At 33.2% G+C, this 25,222-nt stretch overlaps 1 long non-coding RNA gene across 3 annotated transcripts in view; it reads right to left on the reverse strand.

Moving 5' to 3' along the window:
- The window catches only part of LOC102123312 (uncharacterized), a 59,587-nt gene extending 35,276 nt beyond the window's left edge, over window positions 1–24,311 (reverse strand). For 2 of the 3 annotated variants that reach the window (XR_284734.5, XR_284735.4), the window contains exons 1-2: window positions 24,208–24,311; window positions 12,293–12,364 (exon numbers count right to left, since the gene is read on the reverse strand). This is a non-coding gene — a long non-coding RNA (uncharacterized lncRNA). The remainder of the gene's footprint in view (window positions 1–12,292; window positions 12,365–24,207) is intronic. The other variant, XR_012423978.1, reaches the window with a different exon arrangement.
- Window positions 24,312–25,222: the final 911 nt, after the last annotated feature.

A 25,222-nucleotide genomic window follows, 5' to 3' on the forward strand; every position in this document is an offset into this window, starting at 1 on the left:
TACTGATAACTTCAATCCCAATCTAGCAGCACCCCAAACGTGTTGCTATCCTTTGTCCTTTCCCTACTCTAAGAGTAAGAAACCATGATCCAAAAAAAATTTACTTTTTTGCTCAAATTTTGAATGTACAAAAAGTGTTTTCAGAAAAATGTACTAATTAGAGTTTCTTATCTATTTCAGTTCTTTGTTGCCTTTTTCATAAAGATGTGTAATTCTAATACTGTATTCAAAAGTTACTTGAGTTAATGCTGTTTTTAATCCTACAAAAATGTGGTTTTGTTACTCATTTGATATCTAGGTTTGTTCATTTGAGTCTATATTAAATTTTGGGGATTTTCATTCCATCCTTGCTGATAGTATTTCTTTATTTATCTATATATCTCTGTATTCATTTATTTGTGAGAATGTGAAAACTTAAAAAGGTTTGAAAATGCAGGACTGTGTAAAAAGAGATATTCAAAGAAGTATTATCTTCTTTGATTCCCCAGATCCTTTCCATCCCATTTCTACCTGCACTCTAAAGGTAATCAACTTCATTAATCTCTATGTTACCTATTCTGAGAGTTTTTTTGGTTCAAAATTGCAGATATATATGCATGTTCTTATTTCTCCTTTTTTTCTCACACAAAAAGTAGGAAGCAATATATTAGGCGTAAGCAAACATTTTCTGTAAAGGTCCAGATAAGAAGCAGTTTAGGCTCATTAGGCTAAGAAGCAAATCAATGATATGTAGATGCTGATGTAATAAGAGAGAAAGAAATGCAAAAATTGTAATTGATAAAATTATAAATACATATAAAATTTTATTGTATATATTAAACTTGCATACAATTTGTTTGCAATACATGTCTACTAAGTAGAAGAATGGTATTGTTTGGACAGATGTTTTTCAATTAAGGTTCAAAGTTAGCATTTCTATTAAATAAATTTCAAAACAACTTCATCTGTTACTTCTGATCTGTAATCGCATTTAACATAGGTCATCTTTGAACATGTCTTTGCTCATAGATAAATTCTGCTATCAATCTATGGGCATATGGTTTTAATTGAGAATATTTACCATTTAGAGGACATTTATAGACATATTAAGCTCTTCTATTGTTGTGTATATCATTTAGCATACCATCACATTGCAGATCCATCACTTCCAAATGAATATTAGGTAGAGGCTCCTCAATTACACAGTTAAGTGGATTGAGAAATATGGAAATTGTATTTGCACTTGCATTGATGTCTGAAAAATGTTGCTGGAATGTAATTTAAACTTTGAAAATATATTTGCTGCATTTATTGTGGGAGTGGAAATTTTGCATCTTGTTTTAACTTTGACAGCATGGAAAGTGTATTAAGGACTTAGACATCATTTGTAATTCAAACAGCAGTAATCTCTGTCAAAATGACACTGTCACAGTGTAAGTTTCACACATGAACACTGTTTTACCTTATGATTTTAGATTAAATTCACTAAGAAATATTATCAATATGTGGCAAAGCTAATTTCCAAAATATTCAGTGTTCAATAATAGTAGTTGAGAATGAATCTTCATAGTCAGAAGAATTTCAATCTTAGCCTTAAGTTCAAAAGCTTAAAACAAAAATTTAGATGGTAAGACATGAAACTGCTATGATGTAAGGCTATTCAGTACGTTAAGTCTATTATGGCAAAAACTTACAGAATTAATCATGGTTGAGTTCACAATTCTTAATGACACTGTTCCTTGACACTACTAATTTAACAACATATGCTATGTTAAATATTTTCCTCTTCCAAATACCTACTGATACATAATACAATGAACACCGTAGGCTTTAAACACATTAAAATTTCACAATCTTTGTAAATTTGTCCAATTGAGCCTTTCTTCTGCCCCACATATATTTTTACTATCATGAATTTTAACACTTCTTAGCAGATTCCTCTTCAGGTTATACTAAATTAGTATTTTCTCAACTTTTTCTAAAACATTTTGGCCTGTAATTGTTCCACATACACTATTAACAGAGGCTGACTCTCTAATTGTTTAGTCACTTCATTCTTTAATCATTTATTGACTCTGAATAAAATGGGCAGTATCACTTTCTATTCTTTAAAACTCAATGCAAACAACTAGAAAAGCAATTGCTTTGTTTTTTGATTGACTATTGGCATTGCTCCAAATGTTATAAACCCTTTAAAGAACTATTTTTTACCAAGAATCTTATATTCTTACACAAATTTATTTTCTTTGGACATATTTCTTAGGCTGCTGTAATTGTAAAGTAGTTCATTAACTTCCTATTAATAAATGCTTTTTATAGTATGGCTAACAAATGAGCCACTTGAAACCTTATTTTCACTGTGGCTTCTCTTTTAATTTTAATTTTCAAAAAATTCTGTTCTAATAAAATATTCTATTATAAATGCCTTATTTTATCTTACCTTTGCTTTCCTGCAAATTGAAAACATTATGATGAGTGCTAACACCTCAAAAACAAACAATTCAATTGGCAAATGGGCAAGTTGAATAGATATTCTCCAAAAAAGCTATAAGCTTATTTAATGACCAATAAGCATAGTTAATTATTTGACATCATTAACCATTAATGAAATCAAAACTACAATGAGATACTACTTCACACTGTCTAGAATGGCTTTTTTTTTTTTTTTTTTTTTAGATGGAGTCTCTCTCTGTCGCCCAGGCTGGAGTGCAGTGGCGCGATCTCGGCTCACTGCAAGCTCCGCCTCCCGGGTTCACGCCATTCTCCTGCCTCAGCCTCCCGAGTAGATGGGACTACAGGTGCCCGCCACCGTGCCTGGCTAATTTTTTGTTTTTTTAGTAGAGACGGGGTTTCACCAAGGTCTCAATCTCCTGACCTTGTGATCCGCCCGCCTCGGCCTCCCAAAGTGCTGGGATTACAGGCGTGAGCCACTGCGCACGGCCGGCTTTTTTTTTTAAATAAAATGAAACATAAATAATGGCAAGGATGTGGAGAAATTGGAATATTTGTAATGTTTGTGGCGAGAATATAAAATAATGTATCACTTTGTAAACAATTTGGCAGTTTCTTAAAATGTTTAACATAATTTTACTGTATGATGCAACAATTATACTATTAGGTATTTATTTGAGAGAAATGAAAACTTATATTTACACAAAGACTTGCACATGGATATTCTTAGAAGCATATTCACAATAACAAAAATTGGCTTAGGTTTGACACTAATTCCTTGAAATCAAAATGTCACAGTGTTTTATTAGTCATAATGAGGCTTACACATCTCAATCTATATCAGAAGCCTTGCACCAGTCTGCCTCACAATGAATCAAATGTGATTATAGACTCATCCTGTGGTTACTTATCTCGTCCTCTCAATGTGTTGTGGGAATAGTTAGTTATATATAGAAGATGAGAAGATTCCTAATTGGTTTCTTAATTTATGGAACCAGGGCTATTATAATACATAGGGCAAGTGAAAACCCTTCAAACTACTGACTTTTGCCAGGAAAGTAAGACAAGAGCAATATCACATCTCTAGGAGAATTGCAGAGATTAAAGAGGAATACAGGAGATGATTCCTAACATATCCCTATGAGAATTATATTTTGCCTAGTGCAAATAGCACACAGATAATAATGATTAGGTTTTGGAAATGTAGATACATTCATATGCCAATCACAGCTGTGGTTCCAGATGAAGTATTCTTATTCTAACAAATTAATGCAATATCTGATACTTAATACACAGATATATGCAGTTATTGACCTAAATTATGCTTTAATTCCTATTTATATCAGAAAAATAATCAGAAGCAGTTGGTTTAAAAGTGGCAGAAGGCAGTCAAATGCCTAGGCAGATAGGGGCAGGTCCCCAGTGAAACCCCATCTTCAAGCCAAAGACAGTTTAAAGCCCGAAAGCCAAGCTACAAGTCAAATCCACTGACCAAACTGAGAACCTCTCTTCCTATTTGGCACGCTCTACTGTGATTGATCCTCATCCTTCACCTATTTTACATATACCTACTCTTCCCTAAATGTTTTTTTTTTTTTTTTTTTTTACTGTCCTGCCCGCCTTTGCGTGATGTCTTTGTTTTAGCTTTTTTGCATACTCACAAACCAATCAGCACACACTCCCCCAATAGGAGCCCATAAAAGCCCAGACCCAGCCACACTGGGAGAGAAATCACCCAATGTGGCTGGCGAGGGTGGAGGAGACCACCCTCATGTCCCCTCTCTGCTGAGAGCTGTTTCACTGCTCAATAAAATTATTCTCCACTCTCCTCACCATTCAATTGTTAGAGTAATCTCATTCTTCTTGGACATAGGACAAGAACCTGGGACCTGCCAAAGAGCTGGGGTGAAAGGAGCTGTATGTAGCCCTCTCCGTTGCTGGCACCAGGCAGGGGTGGAGCTGGGCCAGTCCTGGAGCCATGGGTCAGAGCAGTGTGACGGGAACAAATAAGCAGAGGCCTGGCCAGCCACAGAAGTGGAATTCTGGCTAGCAAAGCAGGGCCAAGAAAAATCCCATTTCATTTCTACATGGCAAGAGCAGCATAATACCTTCATTATCTTAATTAAGGTTTAAGGTAACTCTTCTCTTTGTCATAATGTTATGTGGGATATCTTTGATCATCTTAATATCTCAAAAAATAAAAAATTGAATATTACAATAATTATATTTCACTAATTTTCCTGGTGAACTGAAAGTAGCAAGCAATCTAGATACCTTGGTAATAATGTAGATATAGCTTGGTAAATGATTGCATGTCAGAGAGAGGAAGATATATCCTGAAAAGTTCCTGGCTTCCCATGTTAGCAAAAGTTCTAGGAATCCAGTAGTTGTGGGGATATTGGAGTATTTTTCTAAACAGAGTATATTCTGAACTTTATACCACATGATGCAAAAAAGGCAAATGTTTGTGGTTATGCCTCTGATATTTGGAGGCAATATATGCTATATTCAGGTATATTGTTCAGATTCACTTATTATATATCCTAGAAGTCTGGCTATTTTCAGTAATATCTGAGGCAAAACAAAAGCAAACAAAAAGCTCTATAGTAGGTAGAATAGCTCTTTTCCCACTTGGGCAACATGGCAAAGTAGTTGTTCTTTTCCCACTTTGGCAACATGGTAAAGCAGACCCAGTGCTTTCGGTAGCATTGTTGTCAAGTGTAAATGCCAGAGAAAGCCTTTGCCACACTCCAATAGAGAAGTTCAAAATTTTGTAACTATAGTTTTTTGAGAAAGATCATGCTAATGTATTATAACTTTCTAATCTAGAAAATCTACCTATTGGGTACTATACTCACTATCAGGGTGACAAGATTCACATTTCAGACCTCAGTATCACACAATATTCCCATGTAACAAATCTACACATATACCCCCATAACTAAAATAAAAATAGTTTTTTTTTTAAGTAGTTTCTGCCCAATACTGGGCACTAGCATACACTAAATATCACAGGATATCACTGTACCTACCAGGGGCTGTATGTTATCTGATCAAATAAATCACAAAATTAGACATTGATAGCAGATTTTTTTTCATGTAACAGAATGGAATAAGTGAGACCAGGCCTAATCAGGTCCAGAAGGTGAAGCAAAGCACATAAGCAATTGGCTGAAGCTTCCTAGGTCTTTTCTCCTATTTCATTCCCTTTCTTTCAAGCTACATTTATGGCTTCATGAGGAATTTAATCTTAACAAGAAAATGGAGAAGATAGAAAGGCAAATTCAAAATGAGAAAGCAGTGATTAAGAAATTAATATCTGACAAAATTGAATTAAAAGTGAAATATATTAATTAAAAAAAAAGACACATAAGAGTGACAAAAATAAAATCCATAGCAAAGTTCTAAGTATCATGAATCATTTAGATAGCCGCAAAAATTCACTAAGCATAGCAAAAGAAGTCTAAGGGAAAAATAGTGTGAGCTTAATTGTAATATGAAAGTTAAAATCACCTCTTAGTATATGGAATATCATGTAAGAAAGAGTAGACTAAATTACTGAACTTAATGAAATTAGTATATCTTTGGTTCTGAAAATAATAAATATATCTACTTTCAAGTTCCAAACATGCAAATAACAAGGCATACGTTTACCAAACCAGAAAAAAACTGGAATAGTTAAATTTATAGTTTAAATTTAAAGTAAAATATTCTGAACAAACACTTAATGTAAAGTTATAGCTAACAGAAAAAAAGGAAAAGGACTAAACCCAAAGGTATCAAAATATTTTTAAAAGCTTTATTAAAACACTTTTGATTTAAAATTGGACTTTCTAATTTAAGTTCCAAAATACATATAGTAGAGCTATATCAACCTAAGAGGGAAAGCCACACCTTAACATACTTAATTACTACTTAATTAGTAAATATATAATATAAAATGATGATTTTATTGACACAAGTTGCAAATACATATCTGAGTGTTTTCATTTTGTGTTGCTTCTGTAACAAATTACCATAAAGTTAGTGGTTAAAACAATAGACATTTATCATCTCAGAAGTCTGCAGATCAGAAGCATAGATGGACTTAGCTAGGTTCACAAGGCCTAAATCAAAGTGTCAGCTGGCCTGGGCTTTTATCTCGAGTATTTGAGAAATAATCTGTTTCCATGCTCTTTACATTCATTGGCTGAATTCAGTTCCGCAAGATTGTAGGACTTGCTGTCAGCTGGGATTCCTTCTCATTTTCTAAAGGCTGACTGCATTGCTTCCTTGGCTTGTGGCACTCCCCATTTTGAAAACCAGCTGTAATACATCAAATTCTTCTTGTACTTCAAATGTCTCTGACTTCCCCTTCTGTCACATCTCTCTGACTTTTATTCGGTTCTCATCTGGGAGATAACTTTTATTTTACGGGCTCATCTGATTACATCGGTCTCATAAAGATCACTTGGGGTAATTGTCTAATTTTAATATAAACTGACAAGCAACCTTAATTCTATCTGAAAATTCCCTTTTGCCATGTGATTGAACATATTCATGAGTGTGATACTGGTTATGAGAGGTGGCAGAGGTCAGGGGCCAAAATTCTGCCTACCACATTGGACAAGACAGAATTTATTTTCATTGTTTCTGCTCTGAAAACTAGGCAAAACTAAATAAATTATGAAGAGAAAAAACAAAGAATACCTTAGCTAGCTCAGAAAGCATGATGTGATTTCTCCATGGATGAGAAATTGAAAATACATGCAAATCAATGAGCACGTCTGAAAGTATAAAGCATTCTGGGCTACAGTTCTGCCCTATTATGAAGCTGCCGTCATTCAAGCATTCAGCTGTCATAAAATAAAGGGGATATAAACTGTTTCCCTTGAGAGGGGAACTGTAGTCAAGTTCACTTTACTATAGCAAATGATTGTGTTCATGTTTTTTTTTTTTTGAAAACTTGCTGATAAAATTATAGAAAGATTGCTGTCTGGCATGTGGCTTATAGCAACTTTTGTTCTAGAGGCTTAAGAAGACACAGATACCACTTCCTAATGAATCTAGCTATCTCTTAAAATCCAGTTTGTCACTATGACTTCTAGTTCTGAAAAGGGTCTTAGAGGCTAGGAGAAGATAACTTGGTTAATTTTTTTTTTATATTTTTCAAATAAAAGAGTAGATTTGTAATTTTCCCAACACAAATAAATAATAAATTTTTGAGATGATGGATATCCCAATTACTCTGATTTGATCATCACACCTTGTTTGATTGTATCAAAATATCACATGTTCCTCATATATGTACAACTATTATGTATCCATAAAATTAAAAGAAAAAAACAATATCTCATTAATGAGAGTTAATTTCAGGTCAAATATAATGAAAAATGAAAAGTGGATTACCTGAGATCAGGAGTTGGAGACCAGCCTGATCAACATGGAGAAACCCCATCTTTACTAAAAATACAAGATTACCCAGGTGTGGTGGTGCATGCCTGTAATCCCAGCTACTTGGGAGGCTAAGGCAGGAGAATTGCTTGAACCCGGGAGGCTGAGTTTGCAGTGAGCCAAGATCATGCCATTGTACTCCAGCCTGGGCAATAAGAGCGAAACTCCCTCAAAAAAAAAAAAAAAAAAAAAAAAAAAAAGACACACAGAAACTCTATGCCCTAAATGATGAAACAAATGCAAAATTCCAAAATGAATGAAAAAAAAAACATAAAGCCAAGATAATTCAGTGGAATGGTTTTATTAAAAATGTATCAAACAATGTAAAATAAGTATAATCCATATTTTTGAAATTAGTGATGACACAACTCCCTTATAAATGAAAGGACTTGTACAATAAAAACAGGCAAAACTAAATAAAGAACTTATAAATTTGTCTAAAAGTCTAAAATGTGATAAATAGTAAAAATTTAATAGAGGGGACAAACTTTAGTTTAAGCACAGGGAGAGAGAGAATTTATGAATTAGAAGATAATTTTGAGAAATTCATTTAAAATTCAATAGCAAAGTTTAAATAAAATATGAAAACATCTGGCAAGAAGGAGAAACTGATGGACTACAGTACGTTTTACAGGATTTCGAGAATAAAACATCAGAAAGAATAAACTACAGGCAATATATAAAAAGGTAATTGGCACAACATCTCTAGTATTTAAGACCTTTGTGTTCTCAAATCAAAAGTTTGCCCCAATAACTTAGAAGAATAAACTTATAAACCCACCCCAAGAAACTTTATACTGAAGATACAAAAAAGCAGGAAAACCAGAGACAATTATAGCGATCAGAGAAAAGCAAATTTCCTGTAAATTAAAGGTAATTTAGTTGACAACATATAGCTTATGAATACCAAGACAAGAATTTTAAAATATTTTCGAAATAGTAATGGACAAATAATAACCTTCAAATTGTATACTTTATATAAAGTGTAAAATTTTATTTTTATTCATGAGAAAATGAATACAAAATAATATCTATAATAGTAAGAGACAAGAGTTCTTTAGCCACAGACTCTGACACAATAGGCTATTAAAAATATTTTTTGCAGGTATGAAAATGAACCACAAAACAGAAGAAATAAAATAGAATCAAAACTTCAGAAGCTGACATACTATTTCAAAATATTGTCACCTATTGAATGTAAAAATAATCACTAATTTGTTTTGTCTTCAGGAAGATAGCATAATTAAAACTCTAACGATAATATGAGAAATTGGAGATATTTACTGAGTAATTAAAGCACGCTATGTTTGGAAGATGTGACATAAAAACAACCTAAGTGTCAATTCATAGACAAATGAATGAATAAATAAAGAAACTGTGGAATATATATTTACACATATACATAATGATATATTATCCAGCCTTATAAAAGAAGATCCTGCCATTTACCACAATATGTATAAACCTGGAGGACATGATGTTAAGTGAAATTACCCAGACATGAAAAGAAAAATATTGCATAATCTCTGTATTTTAAAAAAGTATAATATGCAGAGATAGAGAATAAAACAATGGTTAGTAGATTAGGTTCCTGATTAGATTAGATTCTCATGAGGAGTGTAGAATGTAGATCCCTCACATGCACAGTTCACAATAAGGTTCATGCTCCTATGAGAGTGTATTGCCTTCACTGATCTGACAGGAGGTGGAGCTCAGGCAGTAATTTGAGTGATAGGGAGCAGTTGTAAATACAGGTGAAGCTTCCTGGCTCCCTCACTGCTCACCTCCTGCTGTGCAGCCCAGTTCGTAACAGGCCTTAGACTGGTACTGGTCCAGGTTTTGGACTCCTGCCGTAACATAATAAAGTTGAAAGATGAAATATTTTTGAACAAAAAATTAAATCTATGCAAATATATGAATGTATGTGTGGTACCCAGTGTGTGTGGTAAGTAGGTAATGCCTCCCTTTCCTCCCCTAACTTTGCAGGTTTTAACTGTAGGAACCTTTGAATATGTTCCTGCAATTAAGGCAAAAGGGACTTTGCAGATGTAATTAAATTAAGGATCTTGAAAGTGAGAGATATTTCTGAATTATCTGGTTGACCTAATGAAATTCCAAGGGTCTTTATAAGAGAAAGAAGGAATCAGAAAGGTAAGAGAAGGAGATGTGACACTGGAAACCAGGGGTCAGAAAGACAGATATGTAAAGATACCATGCTGTGGCTTTGAAGATGGAAAATGGGTTTGAATAGAGATTCTTCCCTATAGCCTCCAGAAGAAATTCAACTCTGTGAAAACCTTAGACACATTCAAGCTTCTGACCTTCAGACCTATAAGATAATAAATTCATGTTGTTTTAGACCACTAAAGTTTTGGTGATTTGTTATAGCTGCAATAAGAAACTGAGGCATTTTAACTCACCACCCATTAAATATGGGCTAGGCATTATGATTTACTTCCAAAGAGTACAATAAGGAATTAGTAGTGGGGGGGAGGGTGTGGGAATAACTTCACAGTGAAGACATCAAACAAACATTCCCTCTGCTTGTGACCAAGCTTAACAAAACCAATAACAATAAGTCATGTTGATAGCATGTACCCTTAGTATGATATAATAATAACAGCATGTAACCTCTGTGGTTACTTCTCCAGAGCCTGTATCTCCAATCTAATTATGAAAACTATTATGAGACAAGTCCAAATTTTAGGAAATTCTACAAAATATTAACCAAAAATCTTAAGGTCATCAAAAGCCAGAGAAAAATCTTAAGGTCCCTCAAAAATCTTAAGGTCATCAAAAGCCAGGGAAGTCAGAGAAACTGTCCCAGCAAAGAGGAGACTAAAGATAATTGACAAAACAATGTAGTATTGTATCCTAAATTTGATCCTGTAACAAGAAAATAACATTAGATAAAAACTTAGAAAAAAATCCTCATAAAGTACCGGCTTTACTTAATAATTTATCAGTATTGGTTCATTAGTTATGACAAATATGTTATATTAATGTTAGATGATAACTATAGTGAAAACTCGGGTGTATATAAACTCTGTGTCGTGTTATCTTTGCAACTTTTATAAAAATCTAAACTATTTCAAAATGAAATGTTTATATACATACATGGCATATGAGATAAATACCCAAAATAAAACAAGGAAGAAATTTTGTCAATCATGTGTCATGCAAAAACTAGCTAAATACCATTAATGCAAAAATAATTATGTCAGATTTGGAAAATATAAAGAGTAAGTAATTAATAGGTATGAAGTAGAATAGCATATACACACACACATAATCACCTGAATGTTTATATAATTGTAGGCAGTATGAACTATAAAAATGAGTATAATGCTGACAAATTAAAATGAGAAAATAACGAAACCTCTAAATCAGTTAGATACTTCCATAGTAATACTTCATAAAATCCAACAATGGAACTACAGTGGTACATAATAAGAACTTGTTTCTCTCACAGATGTGGGTTGGCTGGAGATCAGCTAATTCAGGGTGAATTTGTAACCAGACCAAAGTTTGGTTGCAGAAGCCAGAGACAAAGTTTGTTGAGAGGAAAAGCAGTTTTAATCAGAGAGCCAGCAAACCGAGAAGACGGCCAACTAGTGTTCTAAAGTGCCATTTAAAATTTTGAAATGTATCATAGTGTTTATAAAGAGAAACTTGGTATGGGAGACATGCTGGAGATGTGTGGAGTACAGGGGTTATGTGTCTTGTTCCTGTGGCTCTCGGGTAATCACACATCCAGAGATCTGGTTGATGTTATCCAGGATGGTGAACTAATTGCTTACAGCAGCCCCTAAGCAGAAGGATTCTGCACTGGGGACTCAGTTCTTGGTTTGTTTCATGATTATCCTCTTGGATTTCTTAAGCAAGATCATAATTAGATAAGCACGCATTGCCATAAAGAAATGTCTAGAGAAGGAAGTAATGAAGAGGTGAGAGTGGAAGGAAGAAAAAGTAAGTGGATGATTAAAGTATGTATTTAAAAACTATGGTAACTCATTACAGGTTCAGTGTGGCAGCTCTGTTTGAAGCTGCAATTACAGCTGAGCTTGCATTATACAGATAATCAAGTCTAGTGTTCTCCACAAGTGATCATTCTAGTAACAGCAGTTACCTGGGAGAAGCACTGTTCTTGGAAAGGTGAATAATTAAGGGGCAAGCCCCATTGTACAAGCCTATTACAAGCTCCTACTTATACAATATCTGCTAACATCACATGGTTTAAAGCAAGTCAAGTAGATAAAGTATCACAAAAAAATTTACTTCCCTCTACAGGAAGACCTACAAAGTTACAAACTCATGGAAATGAAAAGGGCAAATTATGGTTAGGCAATCACTCAATTTTCCATAACTTCCAATATAGCCATAGATGAGCTTACCTCTCTCTGAAATGCATAGTGATAGATTAACTCACCTCTCTCTGATGAAAACATACCAAAGACAAGGAAGTATTGAATACTGCAGTTATCAAACGACTTAATGGAACCTATAAAACATAACATCAAACAAATTTTGAACTTTGAGGTGGTATTTTTATAGTTCGGCCATTTATGGAGACATATAGAAATCAGCAAGTGTTAAACAATCAGAGTTCACAGGCCATTTTTACAAAGCAGTTAAACTATACAGCAACAATAAACAGAAAATTTGAAACCCCCAAGAAAACAGCTTCAGGAAACTAAAAGCGGATTTTCAGAAAGTGTTGTCACTAGCAAACCATATAATGTAAAAAGAGAAAAGTACAAAAACATTAAGGAGAAAAAGCAATAGTTTTAGAGAATATTGATATTTTAAATATGATTAAAATAAATTATATTATTTTAATTTCAAAAACAAAACAAAACATTTTTCTAGACAAAATTGAAAATTTATTCAAGAGGATATAGACAATATGAATAAGTAAAAAAAAAAACACTAATAAAAACAAATCAATGTCCTCATATTTAATTGAGGACAATGCAGATACAAATTTATATGATAACATGAGGATGAAAGAAGATAATTCATAAAAGCTCTTAACTAAACTATTGGCACAAAGTATGTGCTTTACCAAAATATATCATTATTGTTTATTGTCACATGGGAGTAGGCCTGGACATTTGCACTCATAAATTCTTATTTTTTTTCCACACAGTTTCCTTCTTTCTTGGTCAAAGACGGTGGGCAGAAGTCCTTTAAGTCTCAGCCCTCTTGGTCTTAGGTTCCATGGAATCTAACAGTGTCCACAGGCTTCACCATTCTGTTTTTGTTTTGTTTGTTTGTTTGTTTTAGTAACTAAATCAAAATGAAGTATCTTGTTCCTTTTTGCATTTGTCCCTATACATATTTAATCTCCCCCTAAAAATAAGTGGCAAATATGATTCTTGTGTACAATTCAGGGATTCATCAGTTCTGGTACCATAACTGCCAATACTGTCAAAGTTACACACTGGTTTCTCACAGCAGAAGCACATTGCTATCGGCAAACACATAGCCAGAGCCACTGGGCCGGAGTAAAACAAAGTGCTTATCGTGGTGTTAGGAGGTAAAGGGAGTGTTTCTCTCTGAAGGCTTCCTACAGTACATTTTTTTTTTCAGGGGGGGAGAAAAAAACATTATGCAGTTGTTTGGTAAAAAGAACTACCATCACGTTACACTGTCTGGAGAAAGTTAAAACATAATGCTATTTAAGAAACAGTCCAGAAAGCAAGAAATAATGATAGTCATATGTACAACATTCTCCTTAATGTTTATAAAATATAATTAGATTTAAAAATAATTATTTTATCTTCAATATAATTATATTCATATTACATGTTATATACTGTATATAACTATAAATATTTTTGTATTATATAAGTATAATTCAGACTATTTGAGTCTCTTAAATATATGGTTACTATATGTTTGTTCTCCTGACCCCAAGCCTTAACAGTGATTTAATGTAGACTAGAAACAAGGACTGTCTTCCAAAAAGGACATTAACAATGATAAGCTGGGAAGGTGATGAATCACACAAATTTGGTTTTACTGCTTCAAAAATATGCTTAATAAAAGGAATCAAACACTATCTTCTTGAAAAATTACTCTCCATTGGGTAATTAACTATGAGTTGACAGTTCTAGCATCCAGGGTTATTTGTAATTTACTGATTTATTATCAATTTTTCTTGCTGGTACAATCACTTCAAAAAGCAAAACCTCAATTTGATCATATTTAAAGTCCCAAAGGTACCGTAGTCATATTATAGTTTATCTTAGCATGCCCGATTTTCACACCAATTATTCAGAGCTACATTTTCAATCCAACATGAAAAATGTCCATAGGCCATATCAGTTTTTAGTTGTCTTTACCTTATCTAGAGATAAGACCCACCCATGTGATTTTAGAATTACATTATGTAAGTGACCATGTTAATGAAGCAAGAAGTCAATTCTATCCATTTTAAAGCTTTAACTGGTAGAGTTTGTTCAAGGCATTTAAAATGTTCTTTGCTGTTTGAGCAAAGTTAAGCTATGGAGCACATTACAAATAAAACATATTAAGTAGAAATAAACTTTTTAAGAAAGAAGTTTAAATGCAGCTAAACTATAGTGAAGGAAAAAACTTTTAAAGCTACCCTCAAGATTTCTGTAAAAGATTTTAAATTTGTGAATACAAATACAGTGGCAGGCATGTCTGTTTCATGTTATTATATGATCATTATTATTATTGTATTCTTGCTAAGTATATCTAAGAGTTGCTCATAGCATGTCTTTTTTTTTAGTATAATATAAAGGTGTCATTTTGATCCTGGGAAATGTGATACAAAAGCTTTGCCAACATTTGAGTCAAATGGTACAAAATTTGTAATTCATGTGATCACACTTTCACACGGAAAAGAAAGGCAGTTCAAAATCTTGACACCAAGATGAAACATGAAAAATCAACTCAGGATATGTTGATGTATAGTAAAAATTTATTGCATTATCATTTGCAATTGGAAGACAGATATCCTGAGAGTAGTATATATACTAGACAGTTCTGACAATATTTCTGATCAGTTTCTTTAGAAATGTAATGTGTTATTTTAATTAGATCACGAGTTTGTTCTATGATGAACCAACACACAGATTGGTATTATCTTCTATATTTCTCTACATTGGAACATCTGCAAAATATGGAAGTATGAAAGACAATTTATGAAATTCTCGTGGAATAGGAACATAGAAGTGATTGTGTCCAAGCACATGAGTGTATGAGATTTCATGACAAAGCTTTCTACAAAGAAAGATGTTTTATGAAACCAACAATGCCTGAATAATAGCAAGGCTGTTTATTGATCTTTGGGAAATACAGGTTACAAAGAATGTTTTTTTTTAACATTTGTAAAATGAAGAAAGAAAGTCTTAACTTACACTGTTGATAATAATGCACCTAGCATCCCTATGTTAGTAACAACATCTGAAATTCTAAAAGCAATGTTTTTCTATTAGAAATCCTTTATAATATTGGGTGATAAATGTGTAATTTTCTTTCACATTTAACAAAGCCAAATGTCTAATCTTTCAGTGACTTAGTAGATATTGTACTTCAGAAAAGAGATATATTTATTATTGTAAAGATATTTTGCAGAGAGATAGGCAAGAAAAAATATATGAAAACAACTGTTTGTCTACAAAAAACAGATGTGAGACACTTCTAACTTATTACCTGAATCAGTAATATCCAGGCTTAAGAATGGTATTTAAACCATACTTTGCATTTGCTTATACAAATAAACTATTTCAGTGGAGCATAGTTAGCTATCTGATCATAATTAGAGTCAGAATTTTTTGTATCCACAGACTCAGGAGCTACAGGTGTATATCTATTATACCCTGTTTCTCCACAGCATATGTTTGTGGTTGAAATGGACAATGAGAACACATGGACACAGGGAGGGGAATATTACACACCGGGGCCTGTCAGGGGTTGGAGGGGTAGGGGAGGGATAACATGAGGAGAAATACCTAATGTAGGTGACGGGTTGATGGGTGCAGCAAACCACCATGGCACATGTATACCTGTGTAACAAAACTGCACGTTCTGCACATGTAACCCAGAACTTAAAGTATAATAATTAAAAAAAAAGAAAGAAATGGAAATGTGGAGTTACTGGATCTCAACATAGCAAGCTAGCAGATAGATATCTGTCAAGAAAATATTTAAATATTCCATCGCAGTTCTGCTGCTTTGGACAATGCACCAGTGAATGCTGTAATAGCATGAGATGTTAGATGTAATGGTGCAGCATATTACAGTGGGGCTAAGTTATTCCAATAAAATTTTAGAGAATGAGACAGAGGATATTACAGGCACTGGAGATGGTTTTCTTTGAGAACCCTATAACTGGTTCTTATTGGTTATCCAGGTAAATTCATAACAAAATTAGTCCATACCAACTTGACATTTTTCATGCTCTTTGACTAAGGACTAACTTAAATGTCTCCTAAAATTGAAATTATGATTCTTTTATTTCCATTTCAATTAATTTATTTTTATGCATTTCAACGTTTTCTTTTCACATGCCAAGAAATATTTTCTCATCATAATTTTGTTGAATGAGTAAAAAACAGTTGAATGATCAAATAATAGGAGTGTGAGTATCATTATTCATTACATCTTCAAGGTTCTAGGCTGTAAAATCCATGAAGAATTTGCCATAAATAGTGAAACACCTAGCTGTTAAGGAACATCAGTGTGAGATATTCTGCAATCTGGTTATGTGACAAAATTGACTATTTTTTTACCTTAATTGACATGATTGCTTCATTGCTATGTAGAAACGGACATATTTTCTCAAGGTATACTGTTCAGGAATTTTCAATTTTCCCTATCTACTTAAATAATATTTGTTTCAAATTCCTTAAAGACTAACTCTCTACTTTTGTAAGGCTCTCAGCATTTTAACTCATGTTTATTTATGTACATAACATCTTCCTCTCAAAATTGAAAGCATTTCACATATAGCATCTATATCTGTTTTATTATTTTAAAGTCAACACTGCCTTACAGCACCTTGAAGAAGGAAAGGGAAGAGGGAGCAATATTTTGCTATGCATTTGTCAGTCCATGAAATTGTCTCTACATTTAGTCTCATTGTAATAAGGATCAAATACCTGACATCAGGAGATACACAATACTATTGCCATTATACACAGAGTAATTCGTTAGTTACACAAAGAACAGAGTCATTATTTTCCAATAAAAGTATACTTTACTTTGTCTTTTATATTTGGCCTACCCTTGTTATCTTTAAAAGATATTTTTTGGAAAAAAATAATGCCAATTCATTTGAAAAGTAATAGTAATCATGGCTAGTTTAGTATAGACAACTTTGTCAAAAAATGTGTGTATTTTCTTTTAAATAAATGGTATTTTTCTAAGAACAGATACTGAGGTGAAGTGAAGTTTAGTTCTTTTATTCATTTTCCTATATGTTTTAAATTAATTTTTAATAGAGAATCTGTACCGTTGTGCTAAATTTTATTTTAAAGAGAAAAGAAAGTAATTATGCTTCTACATGTTTTAACAAATGAAGCAATTTTATCCTTGTGTCTTAAGCTGTAATCGTTGAGCCACTATAGTATAATGAATACTTTTCTTCCAGGCTATTTAAAAGATCTTCTCAGTATATAGAAAAGGAATTACAAATGCAGACAAGTTCCTGGGAGATTCTATTTAGGGAGACGATAGCACCTGTTTCTTTCCCCCTTTCCTCTGTAGTCACAATAACAAAAGCATGGTTAAAAGAAATGAAGACTGCATTATGAGAAATGTATCTAACAGGACAAAACATGAAAAAGTTGGTTTTACATGTGATGTGAATGAGGTCTAGAAGAATAGATGCAAACCAGTCTGAACTTTATAAAAAATAATGAATGTTTCCGCAAAAAAATGCAAAAGAAATTGGATTCCGAAGCTACAAGTTTTTATTGCCAGGAGGACCGCTTTTCAGAAGAAGCTTGCATCTGTTGTAAACAGACCAGACGGATATAACCAGAAATAGAAAGCTTCAAAGAGAGAGTGTGATTCACATGTTTTGCTCTAATAGAAGTATCAAGCTTTCTTTTGAAGTAGATCGGTCTTCGAAGCGGGTGTCCTAAAGGTGCCATCAGACTACTGAAAGTCAGCCATTGTTTGAAAGCTTGCCAGTTTGAAGGCCATTAATTGACAAGCTGTGAAAGTCCAGCATCACAGGAAACGGAATTACACAAAGGGTTGAGCCTTGATTCCTCGCACCTCACCCAGAGAAACAGTAGAGGGAGCTGCCAATCTTTCAAGACTGCAGTGTACGCAGTGTGCAGTTTTAACGATCATCCTCTAACTGATAATTTCACTAGGCAAAAATCACTATAATGTCTTTAAATTGCCTTATGGCTTTTAATTTATATTATTTTCTCAAACTATCAACGCAGAATTGTTTTTGAGAAGAAAAAAAGAAACAAAATAGTTTCTTCTCACAGACAATTCCTGGTTTCTGAATTTGTGTGGTGGCCAAAATATGACCCTGTGCCTTTCTGGTAAGGGCAGAAGGCAGAGTTAGGTTCATCTGAACCATAGGTATTGCAGGGCTATTCCAATTCCTTCTTGTCTGTAAGGATTATATTTTAGGTGTAAATATAGTTAAATTTCTCCTCCATTTTTGAGAATGAGCCTCAGAAGTGCAGCAGTATTTGAAATAGGGCCCATTGAACGATTGTGAAGATTTTGTTACAGATATTGTTAAACACAGCAATATGATTATTACACAGTACCAGAAATATTTATTCAGTGTCAACTGCAACTTGAGATGAGGTGCATATCATCCCTGTCTTCACTTGACTGCTAATTGCCCCAGGCAATCCTTCTGGAAATACAACAGAATTGTAAACTACAAAACGGCAGAAAACTTGGCAATGCTAAATGGTGAGAAAGCCTCCTAAGAATGCAAAATTGGTTATTAGAAAATTCGTCTGTCTCCCATGGAGCAATTTAATGTGGTGCCTTGACATCAAGCATGTTCTCATTGTATTTGCTGATTGAGAAACTATCTTGGTAGATTATGACCTTATTGCTCTGACTTCTATGCTATAAATAGTTTTAAAATTAACAGGAAAATGGTCATTCCTCATTCCCACTACTAGCATTTTATTTTATTTTATTTTTTTCAAAACTATGACCCATTTCTCTTCTCTGCTGCATCAAAGTAGGACCAGGAATAGTAAAGATATGGGATTATTTATATTTATATTCATATTTGTATAAAAGAAAATATTGAATAATCCCTTTTAAAATGTCAGAACCTGAAAAGTTCTGTGTGGAATGTTTTAAAAAACAGGTACACCTGCAAGCCTTGCACACAAAGTGTACACTTCTGCAATATTTGGGGTAATGGTGCCATATCGTTTGAAGACCTATTTCTAACTTGAAAATATCAAGATAATCTATTTGAACTGCTATTTTATTTTTAGAATGAATATAAGCAACCACAAACTGAAATATTTTCAAATCACAATTTAAGATTGTTTTTTCAAGCAAACATTATCTGTAATATCTTTTGGATCACAGAGCATTCTCAAGTCATAGTTATTCTGGTTTTAAATACACTTGAATGATTTCTTTGCAAATGGTATCTATTTAACTTTATATTTTGAAACGAATTTGAATTTCTTTGAAGAAGAGTTGCAAAGATAGTACAGGAGCAATTCACGTACCCTTCACCCAATTTTTCCTAATTTTAACAGTTACATAATTATGGCATATTTATCAAACCTAAGATATTAACATTGGTGCAATACTATTTGCTAAACTACAGACTTTATTCATAATTCCCTAGTGTTTCCACTAATGTCCTTTTTTCCTTCCAATATAAAATGTAGGACATCATTTTCCTATAGTGGTCATATCACCTGTCTCCTCAACCTCTCACAGTTTCAAAGTCTTTCTTTTTCTTTCATGACTGACATTTTGAAGAGTACTGCTAAGTTACTTTGCTGAATATGAGTATGTCTGTTTTTTTATGAATAGAATAAGGTTATGAATTTTAGGGAGGTATACTTCAGAGATTATGTGCCTTTCTCATCATATCATATCAGAGAGTGCTGGGAAAATGATTCATCAATGATAATGTTTACCTTAATCATGGAGTAAGGTAATAACTACTAGGTTTCTCTACTGTAAACTTACTATTTGTTTCTATTTTCATTATCTGTTAGAAGTGAGTCTCTAAAGCCAGCTACACTCAACGGGCTGATTAGATTACAGTATTTCTTCGTGCAGTTTCTTCATGAGTTTTGTGCTTTGGATTCTTTGAGTTTCTTGGATCCAGAAAAATTCAGTTATCATTTCTTTAAGTATTTCTCCCCACTCTTTCACCCCAATTTGGAGACTTCAATTACAAGGATGCATAAAGTTGTTCCATGGTTCACTAATGTTTTGTATACATATAGTTTTTATTACATATTATAGGAGTTATATAATATACTGAAATATATATTTATATATAAAGATGTATATTTTTAACTTTATTTTATTTTAGATAGCTGATATTTCTACAATTTTGCATTTACTAATGTTTTATTTTGTAATGTCTAATCTGTTATTAACTCATCTAGTTTTTTTCATCAGTCATTGTAATTTTCATCCTTAGATTTTCATCCTTAGATGTTTGAATATATGTATTCTCAAGTTATAATAACTGTTTCTAAATATCCTTGTTGGCTAAGTCTAGTGACTGTGTCAGTGGTGAATCTGTGTCACCTGATTGATTTTTCTTGCAACAATTGGTCATACATTCTTCCTTGTCTGCAAACCTAGCACGTTTTTATTGGATGCCCAACATTGTATATTTTACCTTGTTGAGTGTGGGATGATTTTGTATTTCTGGACTTATCTTTGAACACTTTTGTTCTAGAACACTTTTATCCACTAAGGTTTTGCTGAACATATTTTTCAGACAGGACAATATTGTTTAGTCTTGAGCTAACTGTTCTCTTTTAAATATTCTTCCCAATAGCCTGTGAATTATAGGTGTTCCAGAATGTTTGGTAGAAATAAGCAAACAGGAATAAAAATGCTAAAATAATAATAAATATATTTTTAGAAATTCTGTGTGAGTAATCAGGTACCATTTCCTCTTATCATTTTGCGTGATTTTCTTCTTGGCCATAGATACTTTCCTCATCACGTGCATGTGCTTATCAATATTTTTATGAATAATCTAGGGACATCCTTTGTTTACCTCCTGAGTTCTGTCTCTGCAGCCCTCCTTTCTTCTACTCTGATCTATAGACTCTTTCTAGCTACTTTCTCTTTCTTAGATGTCTAACCCTTTTTCAGTTCATCTGCTTCATTTGCCCAAGCTCCCTTTCATTGCATTGTGGTTTGAAAAAACTCTCAGGGAATGAAACTGTTGCAATTATAGGTTTCAGCTCATATATGTTCCATCTCTCAGGGTCATTATGTTTTGTTTAATAATTCCCAGCTTTTAAAAAATATTTATATTTGTATTATTCTCTAGTTGTTTCAAGTAGATAGATAAATCCAGTTATCTTATTCCAATATGGTCAAACGTAGGATTTCTTAAACTTTTCTTGATTCCACATTAGATTGTCCTCTGAATGTATTTTAAACCTGTTATTAACTCTTTCTTTTTGTCCCAAAGTTGAACATGTCTCTATAACCTCACTCGAGTTCCAAGTTCATTTTATCAGCTGCTGATCTATGCTGCCTTGTGAATATCAAAAGCAGTTTGTCATAATATATATACATATCTGAAAAATCCTATAAATCCAGCTTAAAATATTGAAATCAAATAAAGTCTATTGTCTGAGCATAACTGAATTAAACCAGAAATCAATAAATAATGAAATCTAGAAAATCACAAATATTTGAAAAAAGCCACAACAGATTTTTAAATAATTCATTGCTAAAATAATGCATTGGTCAAAATTTCTAACTTAATTTAGAAGTTAGAAAATATTTTGAACTGAGCACAATGAAAGCACATCGTATAAAAATTTGTGATATGTTACCAAAGCGGTGCTAAGAAGAAACTCTAGCATTTGTGTAAGTCAGTAGTGGATGCTACAGTAAAAATACCATAGTTTGGGTTACTTAAACAACCAAAATTTATTTGTCATGATACTAGAGGCTGGGAAGTCAGAGATCAGGGTAGCAGCATGGTTGAGTTTGGGTGAGAATAATCTTTCTGCTTGTCAAATAGCCATCTTCTTGTTGTATCTTTATATAGCAAACAGTAGAGAGAGAAAACTCCAGCTCTAGTGTTTATTTATAAAAGCATATTAATCTTATCATGAGGGCCCAACCTTCATGACCTAATTATTTCCCAGGGGCTCCATCTCCAAATACCATTGCATTGGGGTTTACAGTTTCAATAAATGAATTTTGGGGGAGACACACTCAACCCATAGCAGCATTACATTATTATATTAGAAAAAAAAAAAGTCTTAAATCAAGAATCTAACCTTCTATCTTGACAATAAAAAATATGGAAAAATAAAACAAAATTAATAAGGAAAAAAGTATCAAGATAATAAAAATAAATGAAATTGAACAAAAGAAAAACAATAGAGAAAACCATCTAAAGAAAAATCTGGTTTACAGTAAAATAATCAATAAAATTGACAAGCTTTTTCCCAAATGACCAAGAAAAGATATAGAGAGAGAGAGAGAGAAAAGAACAGAAAGTACCATGGTAATGAAAGAAAAATATCACTGCTGGCCCAATATAAATAAAAAATAAAATAATGGCATCTCTCAAGTAAATCTCTGTCCATAAATATGACAATTTATGACTGACACATTGTTTGAAAGATGCTATTTATCAAAATTTATAAATAAACACATCAATAATTTATCCAGAAAAGAAAGTAAATTTGTAATTAAAATGTTGCAATAACAATAAAACATGTTCAGGCCTAAGTAGATTCACAGAAAAATTGTGGCAAGTATGTACGGAAGGAATAATATTCATTTACATAATCTCTTTCACAAAATAGATGAGGAAGGGTGCTTTCTGAAACTTTTTATGAGACCAATACAATCCACACAATAAAACTAGAGAACATATTATAAGAAAACAATATTAGACCAATATTTCCAATTAATATAGAAACAATTTTTAAGGAAAATATTACCAAGCCCAAAAAAGGAACATATGAAAATATTGCTGTGTCATTACCAAATGGTATTTATCCTGGGTGAGCAAGGATAAATGCAATAGAAATGATTTAACATTCAAAAATCAGTATAGTTTACCATATGTAAAGACTCTAAGAATAAAAATTGCATGTGCATCTGAACAGATGCAGAAACAGTATTCAACAAAATTTAACATCCATTCCTGATGAAAAACTTAACATGCTAATACTTGAAAGATGATTCCTAAACCTTTTAAAAAGTTATCTACACAAAACTTAGAGAAAATACCATGTATAATGGTAAACACTGAACGTTTTCCCCCTAAGATCAGAAATAAGGAAGGGATTTTTCTGATTATAGCTCCTATTCAGAATTATACTAGAACTCATGGCTAGTCCAATTTGAAATAGAGCAGAAATAAAAGACATTCTGCTTTGGAAGGAAGATATAAAATTTTCAATATACATAGACTAAGCAATTGTACACATAGTACATCCGAAGGAATCAAAAAATGTCTTAAAACAAATAAGTCAGTTTATAATGTGTAAATTTTCAATATACATATACTAAGCAATTGTACACATAGTAAATCCAAAGAAATAAAAAAAAAATCTTAAAACAAATAAGTCAGTTTATAAATGTAGGAGAATAAAAGGTTGGTATAATAAAATAAATAGTGTTTATATATACTGGCAATGACTAATTGGACTTTTTGTCAATTTATAAACAGTACTACTTAAAATAGTACACAAAAAAACTTGAAATATGTAGATTTTAAACTAAGAAAATACATGTAAGATAGTGCTCAAAACTAACAAATACTAATGAAGAAAATCAAAATGTTCCTAAATAAATGAAGTTATGTCATATGTTGGAATTAGAAGATATATTATATTTAAAACATCAATTCTCTGAATATTTATTATATAGATTCAGTATAATCCAATCAAAATACACTAGGGTTTTATTTTGGTAGATACTGACAAGTTCATTTAAAAATTGTATTAAAAAAGCAATAGAAATATAATAGCTATAACAATTTCAGATAGAGAGGGGGTGGAGCAAGATACCCAAATAGAACCCTTTAGGAATTACCCCTCCTGCCCCAGAACACCAAATTTAACGACTATACACATAAGAAAGCACTTTCATAAGAACCAAATATCAGGTGAGCAATCATAGTACCTGGTTTTAACATCATATCAAGGAAGGAGGCACTGAAGAGAGTAAGGAAACACAGTCTTGAATTGCTGACACCTCTTCTCTCTCTGGCAGCCACCACATGGCATGAAGAGAGAATCTGAATACTTGGGGAATGAAAAGGAAAATGACTGTGGGACTTTGTATTGGAACTCAGTGTTGCACTGTCACAGTAAAAAGCAACACAGAGCAGAATTCATCCAGTGCCCAAGGAGGGAACATTTACACCAGGCTTACACAGAGGGGAATCGTCCTTCCCAGTGGGCACAACTTGAGTTCCAGCTAGCTTCACCACTATGAGTTAAAGTGCTCTGTGATTCTAAATAAACTTAAAAGGCAGTCTAGGCCACAAGGACTGCAATTCCTGGACAAGTCCTGGTGCTGTCCTTGGCTTACAGCCAGTGCACTTGGGGTGCACATGACCTAGTAAGAGAACAGCTGAGATGGCCAAGGGAGTGCTGTCACCCCTCCCCCAGTTCTGGACAGTGAAACTCACAGCTCCAGAGAGACACTCTCCCTCTACTAGAAGAAAGGAGAGGGAATTGTAAAAAGGACTTTGTCTTAGAGTGTGGATAAAAGCTCATCCACAGTAAAATGAAGCACCAAGAAGAGCCTTAAAGCCTCTATTCTAGACCCTAGCTCCTGAATAGTGTTTCTAGACTCATACTGGGTCAGAAAGGATCCTGATGCCATGAAGGGAAAGATTCAGTTCTGGCAAGATTCATCACTTGCTGATAGAAGAGCTATTGGGCCCTGAATAAACATCAGTTACCAGCCAGGTAGTAGTTGCCGTGGGTCTCGTGTGAGACCCAGTACTGTGCGGGCTTTGGGTTTGACCCAGCACATTCTCAGCTGTGGTGGCCACAGGGCCAAACTCTTTCGTTTTGAAGAAAGAAGAGAGAAGAATAAAAAGGACTTTGTCTTGCAACTTGGGTTCCAACTTAAACAAAGGAAAATAAAACACTGAACAGACTCCTAAAGTCCCTAATTCCAGGCCTTA

Source organism: Macaca fascicularis, chromosome 15 (genome assembly GCF_037993035.2).
Source record: "Macaca fascicularis isolate 582-1 chromosome 15, T2T-MFA8v1.1".
Lineage (NCBI taxonomy): Eukaryota > Metazoa > Chordata > Mammalia > Primates > Cercopithecidae > Macaca > Macaca fascicularis.